Below are 15,638 nucleotides of genomic sequence, written 5' to 3' on the forward strand. Positions count from 1 at the left end.
CAATCATTCTTATACTTCTGAACTGTGACATCATTAACAGAGTCTGAACACTCAAAGGTACCTAGACTCTTAATACAATAAGCCAAAATGAATATAAATGGTTGAAGAGGGTAGTAAACTAGTTTTCTTGAAATTTTCTGGAAAATTGAGTTTACAGTGACTAGAATGTATGAGACTGCCAAAGGGTATGGAGGTTAGGGGATAGGAGAGGTGGAATTATTATGATTTTCATGTCCATAGGGGTTTTGTGTTCCCTGGGTAATAACAAACACCAAATACTGAAAGTATATATTGGCCAGGAAATATTATTGCTAGAACTGTTTTGCATATAGCTTCTTTCATTGCTTTTTCCATCTTAAGGGGTGGTGCATGCTCTGAGTCGGCTTCTGGAGCCCTTTCCAATCCATTTCTCCCTTTGTTTTCTGATCTTCCAACCAAGTATCAGAGAAGTATGAAAACATCTAAGTGTCCCACTTAGGAAAATATAGCTGCCATTGATGTTGCTTGGCAAAACACCTTGATGCAGTATTTTGGCTATGAACAGTTAAGCCCCAAATCAGGATCTAGAGGGAGGATACAAAATAAAGAGGATGCTGAATTGCTGTTATGTGAAAATATGTGGAAACTATTTAGTGTGAGCAGCCTGAGAGAGGCAATGAGGAACACGGAAAATTTGGAAGCATTGAGCTACAAGGAGATCAAGGGAGAGAGGGTGGCAATAGCAACATGTTGGGTATTGAGGCTGACAGGGGTTGTTGGCTAGGATTTTTCATCAGAGTAATTTAATATTACATTTTAAATATTGCTACACTATTCAGTGCTGGAACATAAGCTCCATGAGGTACCAGTAGACTTAATAGAGTCAGCTACTCACAGCTACTTGTGTTGCTTGATGGAAGAATTGAAAGGATATGAGCCTGCATTCCACATCAGGGTCAACCTAGAGTGGTGAGAAGATTGTCACAGGAGATGGATACTAAGTAGAGAGTCAGAACTCAGATGAAGCAGAATATCGGAGTAGGAGGAAATTAAAAGGCAACTAAACCTCTGAGACTTCTCTACTCTTGGCCAATTGCCATGTATCTCATAGGGCCCACTAGAATTATCTCTCAAACTATAGGCTCAACTGTTTTTGCTGTTCTCCCTCTTCCCCTGCTATAGTTTATTCTCCATAACAGCAGTTGTGGGAACTTTTAAAAACGTAAATTAGCAGATGATGGAATAGGAGTTTTCTAGAACATTGATTTTGACAATCACCTACAGAAGAGGGTACTTTTGTGGGAGTCCAGTAGTCTAGGGGAAGAACTGGAACAAGAAATCCAAGAATAGATGCATTGAGGATGGTGAGAAGAAAAGATGAGTAGAAGATAAAGTTTCACTTCGTTCCTGCTACCCCATCTCCAAGGCACTACAGTTCAATGCCAAGACAAAGTCCCTTAACCTGTGATTTCTCCCATAGGGGAAAGTGAGAGCACAGTGAATGAATGCCGGGCTTCTCCAGCCTGGCAGGATGCTGCCCAAGAGACCCACTTTTTTTTTCCCCCCACCCAGAATACTTAGGCAACGGGCATAGCTAAAGGGTTGGGAGGGGCTGGGAACACAGCCACCAGGACTGAGAACTCATCAAAGGGCCTTGGATCTTACTAGCCTGCTTTGTGGATGCCATCAGGAAGCTGCCCACAGCTGCTTGGGACTCAGCATGTGTGGACCTCCCTCCCAGCTGGCTCACAGCCACCTGTAATGCTGTGCATGCTTTATCCACCTCCCACGGTTGGCTTCCCAAATGAGAGGTGCAGGCCTTTATAGATGGCTCATGAGCATGTATAGAAAGTTGGACGAACTCCATCGGATTGGGAGAAGACACATAAACTTGAACAATTCAGGGAACTGCACTTCGGAGTCTTTCAGGACCAGTTTGGCTTTGCAGGATTGAAAGAAGACATACAGTCTTAAGAATTTCCTCTCAAAGATAGAGCAAAAGGTGTGGACATTATAAAAACAAAGAAACAAACAAATGAACTATAGGCCAATATCACTGATGAATATACATGTAAAAATCCTCAGTAAACTTCAATAGCACATTAAATGGATCATACACCATGATCAAGTGGAATTTATCCTTGGGATATAAAGATGGTTCAATATATGCAAATCAATAAATGCAGTACACCATTTTAACAGAATGAAGAATAAAAATCATACATTCATCTCAGTAGGTACAGAAAAAAGCATTTGACACAATGCAGTATTCTTTCATGATAAGTACTCTCAGTGATTTTCGTATAAAAGGGGTGCCCTCAACCTAATAAACAAAATATATGACAAGCCCATTGCTAGCATCATAGTCAGTGGAGAAAAGCTGAAGGTTTTACCTCCAAGATGAGGAACAAGTTAACCACTCAGCTCAGAAGAGTGGCCTACTCTTACCCCTTCTACTCCACATGGTACTGGAAGACTAACAGGTTCAATTAGTTATGGGGAAAAAAGTAAAAGATGTCCAAATTGGAAATAAAGAAGTAAAATTGTCTCTGTTTGCAGAAAATCCCAGAAACTTCACCAAAAAACTGTTAGAACTAACAAATAAAATCAGAAAAATTGCAGGATACACAATCAGCGTACAAAAGTCAGTGAGTGGCATCTCTGTACACTAACAACAAACTGCCCCCCAAAAATTAAGAAGACAATTCCTTTTGGGATGCCTGGGTGGCACAGTTGGTTGAGTGTCCAACTCTTGATCCCAGCTCAGGTCATAATCTCAGTGCTGTGAGATCGAGCCCTGCAGCAGGCTCCACATGTGGAGGCTACTTAAGAATCATATTCTTCATATTCTCTCTCTCTCTCCCCCACTCTCCCTCCCCCCTCCCCTGCTCTCCTGCTCTCTGTCTAAAATTTTTAAAAAGTTTAAAAAAGAAAGAAAACAATTCCTTTTACAATAGCATCAAAAATAATAAAATACTTAGGAAAAATTTGATCAAGGAAGTGAAAGATCTGTATATATAAAATATTGATGGAAGAAACTGAAACACACACACAAATAAATGGAAGAATACCTTGTGTTCATGGATCAGAAGACTTAATATTGGTAAAATGTCCATACTACCCAAAGCAGTCTCTGTCAAAATTCCGGTGACTTTTTCTCTGAAATAGAAAAAATAATCCTCAAATTCATATGGAACTACAAAAGACCCCAAAGAGCTAAAGCAGTCTTGAGCAATAACAGAGCTGGAGGTGTCACATTTTTTATTTAAAATTATATTACAAAGTTACAGTAATCAAAACAGTATGGTATTGTCATATATGGTATTCTATAGACCAATGGAATATAAGACAGCATCCAGAAATAAACGCATGCATATATGGTCAGCTAATCTTTAACAAAAACACTAAGAATACACAATGGGCAAAGGATAGGCTCTAGTAAATGGTATTGGGAAACTGGTTATCTACATGCAAAAGAATGAAATTGGACCCTTATCTTACATCATACACAAAAATCAACTCAAAATGGGTAAAGTCTTAAATGTAAGACTTAAAACTATAAAACTCCTAGAGGAAAACAGGAGGGAAGAATTCCTTAAAACTGCTTGATGGGGTCCCTGGGTGGCTCAGTTGGTTTAGTGGCCAACTTCACCTCAGGTCATGATCTCACGATTTGTGGGTTTGAGCCCCACGTTGGGCTCTGTGCTGACAGCTCAAAGCCTGGACCCTACTTTGGATTCTGTGTCTCCCTCTCTGTCTGTTCCTCCCCTGCTCACATTCTCTCTCTCTCCCTCTCTCTCTCTCTATCTCCCTCTCTCTCTCTCTCTCAAAAATAAACAAACATTAAAAATATTTTTTAAATGATTGACAACAAGTGTCTAGGCATTGATTTGTTTGCATCTTACACTGAATGCATGGGAAGCAAAAGCAAAAATAAATAAGTGGGATTGCATCAAACTAAAAAGTTTCTGCATAGCAAAAGAAAGCCATCAACAAAATGAAAAAGCAGCCTTCAGAATACGAGAAAATATTTGCATACCATATATCTGATAAGGGGTTAATACCCAAAATATAATACAATACAAAACTCAATACAGAACTCATACAATACAATAGCAAAAACAACAAATAACCCAATTTTTTAAATGGGCAAAAAGTCTGACTAGACATTTTTCCAAAAAAAGACATACAAATGATCAACAGGTATATGAAAAAGTGCTCAACACCACTAATCATCAGGAAAATACAAATTAAAACCACAATGAGATACCACCTCACACCCTTTGGCTGTTATCAAAAAGTCAAGAAATGACAAGTGTTTGTAAAGATTCAGAGAAAACGAACATTTATACACTTCTGATGGTAATGTAAACTGGTATAACTATTACAGAAAATAGTATGGATGTTCCTTAAAAATATTAAAAATAGGACTACTGTTGATCCAGCAATCTCATTTCTAGGTATGTATCCAAAGGAAATTAAATCAGTACCTCTAGGAAATATTTGCATCCATCTATTTATTGAAGCATTATTGACAAAAGCCAAAATATTTATGGAAATAATCAGAGTGTCTGTCTAAGGATAAATGGGTAAAGAAAATGTGGTATGTATTACACAATGGAATACTATTCGGCCTTACAAAAGAAGGAAATATTGCCATTTGAGACAACATGGGTGGACCTTGAGGGCATTATGCTAAGTAAGCCAGATACAAAAAGACATGTTCTCACTTATATGTGACATCAAAAAAAGCTGAACTCATAATAAGAGAGTAGAGGCTGGGGGACATGGGGAGATGCTGATAAAAATATACAAATTTTCAGTTACAAGAGGAATAAGTTCTGGAAACCTAATATATAACATGGTAACTATAGGTAATAATAATATATTATATGCTTGAAATTTGCTAAGAAAGTAGATCTCAAGTGTTCTTCACTCACACACACACACACACACACACACACACAAATGGTAACCATGAGAGATGGGGTGATAGATAAGTGAGTTAGCCAATAGTGTTAATGATTTCACAATGTATACATCTATCAAAATATCATGTACACAATTTTCATTTGTCAGTCATACCTCACGAAGGTTGGTGAAAAAAATGTAACTCAGATCATGATGATTTCCCATTCTTTTTAGAATAAAGCCCAGAATCTCTGCCTTGGTCGTAAAGATCCTGTGTGCCCTGGCTCCTGGCTGACCTTCTGGCCTTGTCTCTTCCACCTTACACCTTCCTCCTTCTGATTGCCCACACTGGTGTCCCTGTCATTTGCCCAACAAGTCAAGGCCCTTACCATCTCAGGGTTATATACTTTGTGTCTTCTCTGCCTGGTATGTTCTTTGTCCAGATTCTAGAATAGCAGGTTCCTGAACATCTTTCAGATCTTAGCTTATGTCACCTTGGCAAAGAAAGCTTCTTTGATCATCCTATTTGGGTTTTTTTGTTTTTATTTTAGAAAGAGAGCATATAAGCAGGGGAGAGGGGCAGAGGGAAACAGAGAATCTTAACCAGGCTCCATGCTCAGTGCAGAGCCCGATGTGGGGCTCAATCCCACAATGGTAGGACTGTGACCTCAGCTGAAAAAGAGTCAGTCAACTGACTGAGCCACCCAGGCACCCTGGATCATCTTATTAATAATACTTTTTCCTCAACACCTGATTTTCTAATCTTTACTCTGCTTCATTTTTCTTCATAACACTTTCCATCGCCTTCAATTTTTATTTATTTGGTGTCTCTGTGCTAGGCAACCTTTAAATTGGCCCCCAATGGTCTCTTTCATCTGATTGAGGCTTTTGTGCAATTCCTTCTATCTCAAGTATTAGCTGGAGCTGGACCGAGTTAACGCCTTTCTAATAATTATAATTCAATAAAAGTGATGGGATTAGGTTACAAAAAAGACTGTGACTTCCATTGTGCCTTCTCTTATCCTTTTTTACTCCCTCTCTGGGAGTCGCTGCTCTGAAGGCAGCAAACTTCCATGCTATGAGCAGCCTATGGAGACGCCTGGGTGGTGAGGAACCAGTGCCTTTGCCAACAGCTAGCAAGGACCTGAGACCTATAAACAGCTACATGAATGAGCCTGGAAACAGATCCTCTTCCAGTTGGGTCTTGAGATGACTACAAGCTCCAGCTAACACTTTGTAGCCTTATGACCCTGAGTCAGAGGCCCCCAGCTAAACCACACCCTGAGACAGAGTTCCCCAGCTAACCTTAGAAACTGTTAACTAATAAATGAGTATTGTTTGAAGTCACTAGTAATTTGTTACATGGCAGTTGACAACTAACAGCTCCACAGGAATGTAAGTCCGATGGGGGAATGGATTTAATCTATCTTATTTTGTACTCTCTCCCAAGAGGGTAGAATGCCTGGCACACAGAGGCACTCAATGAACTTTGAGCTTAAATGACTAGTTAATATTGGGGTGGAGTGGAGGACACTGGGTTTCTCAAAATAAGTGGATAAAGGCTCAAACCAATATTGATGTTTAAAGCTAAGGCTGTTCTTAAGGTCAAAGGTGACTCCAGAAGTCTCAGTAGAACTCAAGTAACAGACATTCTGGTAATAGTAGGCTCATAGTAGTAATCTCTTGATGACAACTATTGAGGCTGGTCTGTGTTGCTTAGCAAAACTTCACTGAGTGCCTGGACAAGCTCACACAGAGGGTGGGGGAAACATTACTTGGTCACTGTATATGTTTGGAAGAATGACTCAAACCTCCCACACTTTCCTCATCTGTAATGACCTCACAGGACTGTTGGTAATACAGAGAATAAAATACATAGTGGGCTCTGGTTTATTCTCAATAAATGGTGGCCTCTTTCTCCTCAGGGAGTTTATTGAATGAGGAGATAAGATTCACACATAAGAAAGATAACTAACATGGGGTATAGTGTTTATAATGTTAGGTATCTTATATTTTTGAGGCAGGAGTTATAATGGAATAATTATTTTCTGGTTCTTCCTTCTCTAGTGTGAGGTATACTTGAGGATACTTTTGTAACTTGGGAATACCCCCATTAATTTTTCCTCATTAATGCTAAAAAGAAAAAAAAAGCTTCTGAAAATGGTAAAGTTTTACTGGTGAGGACCTATAAAAATGTAGTAGGGAGAAATGACAAGAGTATAATAGATTTACTCCTACTACTGATTACATCATAGCGATGATTTTATGTGTTTGGGGGAAAAAATCCTTGTTCTTCAAGTCTAATATCCATTTCCAGGAAAGACAGAGCAAGATCTCTTAATTCATACCTCCTCAGGAAGAATCACATTGAAAATAACAATTTCCTTCTAATGGCTTTCTCTAAATTATGTGAATTCCTTGGAATTCTAAGGAAAACTAATTGTAATAGTAATAATAAATGTTTTTTTTTTCCCTTTTCCTATGTACTGACTAATAATCAGATTATGAGCCGCTCTTTTGGAAGATAAGAGGAAAGAATAGATAGGAAATTATTTCAGGAATTTCCAGCTTTCCAAAAGAAATTTTACTTCTAAAGGAAAATAATAGCATAATAGGAACCACATTGCAATCAGCACAACAAGTACTATTGAGAAAAAGTGACCATGGCTGTCTACACATATAGACAGGTCATTCCGGCTGGTTCAAATATACCATTTTCCATAGTGGTCTGTATGAGTCCACATGGTGACAAATGGCCCAAGCAGGCGTTTTGAGGTGTTGGCACCACCAGTGAGTGCCTGATGGAATGTGGTGAAAGTTCTGATTTGTACCTTTCAGACCAGAGGTACTTGCCAAAATGGATGGGTCCTCCTGGCCACCTTTTGTAAGTACAGCCTCAGGTATTCTGCTGAAACCTGTGGGTGAGAAAGATATGAACTGGTGCCATAAATTTGTTAGACCAAGAAGCCATAGGCCAATGATCCAAAAGAACAAAGGAGTCTCTTCTTCAGAATGATCAGGCTCATTCAACAAATATTTATTGAGCACCTACTGTCTGCCAGACATAATAGAGACTGACAAGTTCTCTTATTTAAAGAGTATCTGAAGTGGGGGAACAAAATCCCAGGTCACCTGGGATGGTGTGGACCTAACTGTGCACTTCAGTCCGATGGAAAGGAAGATCCAGGGTCCTAAGAACAGGCCTATATTTGGAACATTGTGGCACCCATTCTGCCCACAGACTCTTGGGGGTGAAGCCTTTTAGGGTGAGTTTTTTGCCTCTACTTGCTCAGGCCAAGACATTTTGTCTTTTGGAGGAAATACAGATTTTGCTGTGGGATTTTATAAACAAGCCACTGGTCTCAATGGCATCACTTTGAAACTTAAGTCTGAATTTCATCTCCTTGAGTTTATATTTTTGGGTAGCAACTGTTGACTCATAAAGCTAAAAGGATGTTAAGAGTTAATTTACTCACCACACTTCTGGCTTACACTACTCTATAGATGGAGATATCTCCTATTACAGTAGACCTTCATAGGAGGAGATGCCATTGGGTCTTACAGTAATATATTGTCATGTTCGGTTACCTTCACAGTTAATTATTGTTAACATATTTTTTAAAATTTGTTATTTTTTTAGAGAGATAGTATGTGAGAAGGGCAGAGTGAGGGAGGGGAAGAGAGAGAGAGAATCTCAAGCATGCTATCCGTGCTCAGTCCAGAGCCCAACATGGGACTCGATCCCACAACCCTGGGATCAAGATACAAGCTGAAACAAAGATTTGGATGCTCAACTGACTGAGCCATACAGATGCCCCTATTTTTATCATATTCAACCTAAGTTCCTCTAGCAGCATTTTATAACTATTTTAAGATATCTTCCTCTGGGATAGTTGAATATTAGTTGATCACAAGCCTCATGATAAGAGTTATTTGTCATCTCAAGGGTTTTCAGATCCAATTTTTTCTATTTCTTTCTTGATAACACTAATGCTTGTAAATGAGCATGCTGAATGGGTTTCCCAAAACAATGATGATATTGAGCTATAAATATGTACCAGACATTGAACTGTTTTATTCAGTTTATCTCAATAGCTGCTCACAACAACCCTTTTGAGATAGGTTCCAGTCATTTCCCCATTTTATAAATAAGAAAATTGAGGCTTTCAGAGAAGTCTGTAGTTTGCACAAGACCACAGATAGGAAGTGGTGGGGCTCTGATGTGAATATATAATAGTGACAAAGTTATCCAATTAATCATGGAAATAAGGCTGGCTATCTTATATGCTAATAGATCCAAGTATTAAATTGAGTGTTAATTCATCAATATACCCCTGTAAAAAATAAACCTGTTCATGTTGTCTAATGCCCATTTGTCACTCAAGTGTTTGTAAAATCAGGGGATACTTTTTCTAGATTCTTGCTTTTTCCAGTAAAGCTCTTTTTTAAACCTTTGTTTAATCTTCAACTTCAGATCCACAAAAATAATGACTGATGATTCATCTAATACTTTTGCTATCTTCTTTGGACATATAAGTCTTTATATTTATCTGTTTAAGCTAGAAGCTCTCACTCAATCTTGGCTGAGCATTGGAAACACTTAGAGGAACTTTTAAAGATTCTGATGCAAGGGGCCACACCCAAAACCAATTAAATTAGAATCTCAGTGGAGGATATCCAGATGATTACGATGAGCATCCAAACTTGAAACCCTAGTTTAAAAACTCTTCCCTGGACATTCCCAATATACCCATTTCACCTGTGGCCTTCTTTTGCTTTTGCTAATCTAGCTAGAACTATGAGTTGGTCAATTTAGCACTCATTCTCAAATGCCATTGCATTACCTGCCTCTAATGTAGAGGCTGAAGAAACTAAATAATCTCCTTTCCAGACTACCTTAAAAGTAGAGGAGCTATATGATGCAACTCTGGCCAATGACAAGAAAGTAACAGTCTGTTGAGGGCTTCTGGAAAGACCATCCATCCATCCATCCATCCATCCAGGTGTTTACAGTCATAAGTTTGTCAATTCAAGTGGTTGAATTTTTCCCTTTCTATCTTGATGTTTGTTTTTTATCTGAAAATTTCATAGACATGGACTGAGCATATGACTTGAATTAAAGGTAATTTGAATGGGAAATCAAGGAAAAATTTGATCTCTTCTTATTGATACCTTAGTCTCTTTTTCCTCACAGAGACTTTGGAGTTCATGACAAAAGTGTCTTACAGAGAAAGTAAAGGCTAAGGAATTTGAGAACCATAGGTTTACTTTTTTTTTTTTTTCTTCTTAATGTTTATTTACTTCTGAGAGAGACAGACAGCATGAACAGGGGAGGGTCAGAGAGAGAGGAGACACAGAATCCGAAACAGGCTCCAGGCTCTGAGCTAGCTGTCAGCACAGAGCTTGATGTGGGGCTCAAACCCACGAACCGTGAGATCATGATCTGAGCCGAAGTCGGACGCTTAACCGACTGAGCCACCCAGGCACCCCCCATAAGGTTTACTTTGAAATTCTGTGGGGAGGTGGCAGTGAAATGATCACTTCTAAAATGCTTGTTGGACATAATTTCCATGTTGGACATATGATATTTATAGGAAGAAACCAAAGGGATTATAGAGGTGGTATAGAGTTTCAAGGTAGGAAACACGGAGTCTGAGCCTGTATATTTATGTGTGTGTGCTTGTATGTATGCGATATGTTTGCTATTTTTTGTGCAACTTTTAGTCAAGTATAATGTACATACAAAAAATTGCATATATTGGGGCACCTCTGTGGGTCAGTCAGTTAAGCATTTGACTCTTGATTTCAGTTCAGGTCATGATATCATGGTTTGAGGGATCAAGTTCCAAATCGGGCTCTGCATTGACAGTTTGGAGCCTGCTTGGGATTCTCTCTCTCCCTCTCTCTGTCCCTCTTTTGCTCATATGCACACTCACTCTCTCAAAATAAATAAATAAGCAGTTTTTAAAGCACATATATTGAAAAATAAAAGCCCAAAGAATTTTCAGAAATGAATGAATCTTTTAACCCAACACACAGGTCAAGAAACGGGACATTACCAATATCCTCAGAGCTCCCTTGTTCTCCCTTCTAATGACTACTCTTTTTACCAAGGATAGCCACTAGGCTGCTGTTTCTTTACTTTTTTTTTTTTTTTTTGTAATCAATGTGTGGAAGTACAAGGTCACCTCTTCTCCTGTTTTCACATGCTATTGAGATGGGGAAGTCAAACCTGTTCCATGGCATATTTAATTATGGGAAAATGAAAAGAAAGAAATAAAATCTAGACCAACAAAGCAAAGATTTAAGTTGATATCACTTTCCATATAATTGTGATGCCGACAGACACTCAATAAACATATCAGCATTGTTAAAATGATTTATCAGCCAAATAGTTGAATGTAAAATATTATCAATACAGGTGTCATCATTGATCTTTCTTGGGTCTCACTGCTGAAGAATGGGGCTGCTAGATGATTTCAACAAACAATCCTTGACAGGAAACCAAAGGCAACAAGGCACAGGGACAGACAGCTGACAAATGCAGTATGGGGCCATTAAAGCATGTGATGAATTTGCCAGGAAAGTATATATTTGTGCAAAAGGTGAGCTCATATCTCCCATAAATTTGTCAGCCGTGACACAGTGTTCTACGGCTTGGCATGAGTAATGCCTTGCTATTTGCTGCCTTTGTCTGGCAAAAGCTCTATCAGTCACTCCAGGGTTATTTACAAAGAAACGTGTCTATCAGTTACAAGGACATGACTTTGCTGCTAAAAGATAACAAAAGAGGAAATCAGGCAGTGGCCTCTCAGCGAGGGATGCGTCTTTTCCAGAGAAGCTCTGGACTGGAATGAATCAGATGGACGGCAATTGGCCGGGCTGGCCCTGTGCCTGGCATGACCAGCCTTAGTACATTTATCCACACTGATTAGATTAGAAATTATTAATAGGGGGCTACGGAGTAGAGCAAAAGGTCATTTAGAGTTTAATTCTGTTCTCAGATAACTTCATTTCGTCTGATGGGATTGTTATTGTAGGGGTTTTATATGTTTATAGGAAACAATATACTCAATAATGAAGTCGTGCCTCCTTCTGCAAGGTCAGGAAAGCTATTGTGTAGCTAGATTGAAGTCTTCACAATTGTGTTAATTAAGTAACAGTGATTGGGCTTGGTCTCCTCTTGAAATGCATTTAAGGGCCTAAAAGCTGCTGAGAATGTATTCTTTCAATATAAATATACAGGAAAGCAAGTGAGACCAGAAAGCAGCCTGTGAGTGAGTAAACAGAAGAGCTGACACAAAGCTTTTACTTAAGGAAGACAGGAACCTGGTTGGCACATGTAACTTCTTGCCTCATAAATACAAATATCTTGTCAGTTTAGGATTAAACATAACAGGTCCCTTTTTCTTTACTCAATTCCTGATGAATCTGAAAGATGAAGTAACAGGGTTTGATGTTGATGGCACATTATGTCTCATCAGTTATTTTACTCTCTCCCAGGCCTGCCTGTTTGGGGTAGATCAGTGTGAGGTAACATCCTTCTCTGATAAAGGACCATTTCCTTGGATTTGCTTTATAGACCCAGGGACATTAGTGACAGGGAGTTAAGCTCTGTCCTCCACCATGAGTCAGCTTTGGAAGGTTTATAACTCAGACATTGAAATTTGCTGGAGATGGTTGCAGTTTTGTTTGTTCCAAGAGACAACATCCCTTCTAAACAGCTAAAAAAGAACTTGACTTTAGGTGAAGAGTAGGTTCATGAAAAGCAGTTTGTTGTCATGTTTCTTTTTTTTCTTTTTTTGAAATTTTATCATGAAAGAACTCTTTTTTTATTTTTTATTTTTTTTTGTTTTGTTTTGTTTTTTTACAAATAGTTTATTGTCAGGTTGGTTTCCATATAACACCCAGTGCTTTTGTTGTCATGTTTCTTAAAGACCACAGAAGACCTCTGAGTCCTGTTTGTAAGCAAATAACCTTTCATTTCATTTCAGACATAGTGACCTCCCATGAAAGGGAACTTTGAGGTGAAACTTGATAACTGGTGATTGAGTCTTATCTTTCCAACTCTCTGCAACTCTCCCCATATGCAAGAAGACTCCCATATTGAAACAGAACTTGGTTTTTCCCAAGAGGAGGACTGTCAAATGGAAATATCTTCATCAAGATAGTCTTTTAAAAATACTTATAAGGCAGTGGTTCTTGACTAGGAATGATTTTTGTCCCCCAGGGGACATTTGGCAATGCCTGGAGATATTTTTGATTGTAGCAACTAGAGTGCAGGGCTCTACCAGCTTCTGGTGAGTAGAGATCAGAGATGCTGCTAAACATTATACAATGCACAGGTGAACACATATAACAAAGAATTACCTGGCCCAAAGTGTCGGGAATGCTAAGGTTGAGGCACCCTTCTCTAAAGAACCTTTAGGATCAATAAAGAATGAGAAATTACAAGTGATTACTCTGTCTGGGGAATGAGGCACCACAAAGTATCTGTTGAGAAAAAAAATCTATAATTATGACTTTATAAATAATATGTTAGGTTTTGAAAAATAAAAGATTTATTATAAAGCTACTCATTTCTTTTTTTTTTTTAATTTTTAATGTTTTATTTATTTCTAGGAGAGAGAGAGAGAGAGACAGCGTGAGCAGGGGAGGGCCAGAGAGAGAGGGAGTCACAGACTGAAACAGGCTCCAGGCTCTGAGCTGGCAGTCAGCACAGAGCCCGACGCAGGGCTCGAACCCACGAATCGCGAGATCATGACCTAAGCGGAAGTCGGACGCTTAACCAACTAAGCCACCCAGGCGCCCCTCTCATCAGATATTTTAACCATGGGCACTTATAAACCTTTTGTCATTTATAGACAATTACTGTTTTACTCTAATGCTTTGACAGAAGTAAGATTCCTGGAAAGGACCCTTCTNAGGCTCCAGGCTCTGAGCTGGCAGTCAGCACAGAGCCCGACGCGGGGCTCGAACCCACGAACCTCGAGATCATGACCTAAGCGAAAGTCGGACGCTTAACCGACTAAGCCACCCAGGCGCCCCTAAAGCTACTCATTTCAATTAAAACTTGGAAGCTCCAAAAAAATTGCCTCATTTCTATTGTTGTTATAAGATGTGCCATATGGTTTTAGAGTTACTGTGGTGTGGGATAATGTCACACCTCAAAAGCTTTGTATGAAACTTGTATGAAGTAGCATGATGTCCTTGAAAAAAGGATGAGCTGAGATTTCAGATATTTAAATGTTACCCCACCATTGACTAAACATGGCCCCTCCGGGCCTCAGTTGCTGTTTCTGGCCACACACTGAAATTGCAAAGCCTGATATCATTATTTGGCTATTGCTTTTCCCTCATCCACAGTCATAGCCAAAAGTGGGATTTCTCCGTAGTTTCCCAGGGCTCATGGTCATCCCTTCCTTCACATTCCCACTGGTCTGACTTTAGTTTGAGTCCTTGTTACTTCACATCTGGCTTGTTACAATGGTTTCCTAGATAGCATTCTCCCCTCAAATATATCCTACAAGATGCTACCAGCTTGTCTGCGTAAACCATTACTTAGTTTATGTCGCTCCTCTCAAATTCTTCAATGCCTCTAAAGGAAAAGTCGCCCTTGGTGTGACAACTCATCCCTCTCTCATCTGCTCAAGAACATTTTTCTAGAGCTTGCCCCAGGTGTTTTCCCTACTTAGATCTTTGCTGTCCATCACATCACTGTACTTAATGCCTTCTTCATAAAGGCATACACTAGGTCAGTAGTCTTCCTGGGATACCCTGTTCAGAAGCACCCTCCTGTCTTGTATGGTCCCTTCCCACTATTATCTCTCAATCTTCTTTCAAATATGAAGTCCCACAGCCTCTCAGAAAGTTTCCTAAGATTTCCAGTGATTCCTCTAATATGTACTTACTGTTTGTACAATGTATATGGTACCTACTGTGTTTGACCTTGTCATATACACTTTTCTTCTCCCTCCATTGCTTTCTTTCACCTCATTTCAACTGTCCAAGGGGAAGGAGATACAAACTGCCATAATAAAGTAGGCTTTACATTGGGTTCCCTGGGAAGAGTAAAGAAATACTCGGCACCATCCTCTGGATTCAATGCATATTCATAATTGTCTAAAACTAAGACGTTTTGGAAGATAGAGACATATTCATACATATAAATAAAAGTATAAAGTCTTTCCAGTTAGGCTGTAAGCCTCATCATTACAATCATAATCTTCAAAACTTTTGTGTCCTCTGAGCTTTGTCATGGAAGGCATCCAAAGAATGATTGAATGGCCGATTTTATTTTGCATATGGTTTTCTATTTGAAAACTACCAGTGAAATAAAAATAGTATCCAGACTTGGGAGATAGCGTGGTTACTATAAAATCCACTTTGCACTAAAAAAAATTTACTATATATATATGTGTGTATGTGTGTGTGTAGTAGATTTTATATATATATATGTATATATATATAAATGATATATGTTAATATATATATTTAAAAGAAACATCTCTGTTTAAATATGCCTCTTGAGGTCTAAGAATAAAGATTTTCTTGAGGGTCCCAGTTGACTTATTGTACATTCCAAAGAAAATGGATTTCACTAGATTCTTAAACTTAAATTCTCAGATTTTTGACATGGAGTTGGAGATTATCTATGTAGCTTCATTTTTTTTGTTTTTGTTTTTTTTGTTTTTGTTTTTTTTTTTGACAAGCTGGGTAAGGCATAGGCATAGTGTGTTGTTTTATGG

General features: G+C 38.8%; 1 long non-coding RNA gene across 1 annotated transcript; it reads right to left on the reverse strand.

The window, feature by feature from the left end:
• Positions 1-825: 825 nt before the first annotated feature.
• Positions 826-5,452, reverse strand: LOC120244406. The gene is made up of 3 exons (XR_005531545.1): positions 5,280-5,452; positions 3,051-3,138; positions 826-940 (listed from the first exon to the last, which is right to left on the reverse strand). It is a non-coding gene; the product is annotated as an uncharacterized LOC120244406 (long non-coding RNA).
• Positions 5,453-15,638: the final 10,186 nt, after the last annotated feature.

This window comes from Hyaena hyaena, unplaced genomic scaffold (assembly GCF_003009895.1).
Source record: "Hyaena hyaena isolate Hyena2069 unplaced genomic scaffold, ASM300989v1 scaffold_384, whole genome shotgun sequence".
Lineage (NCBI taxonomy): Eukaryota > Metazoa > Chordata > Mammalia > Carnivora > Hyaenidae > Hyaena > Hyaena hyaena.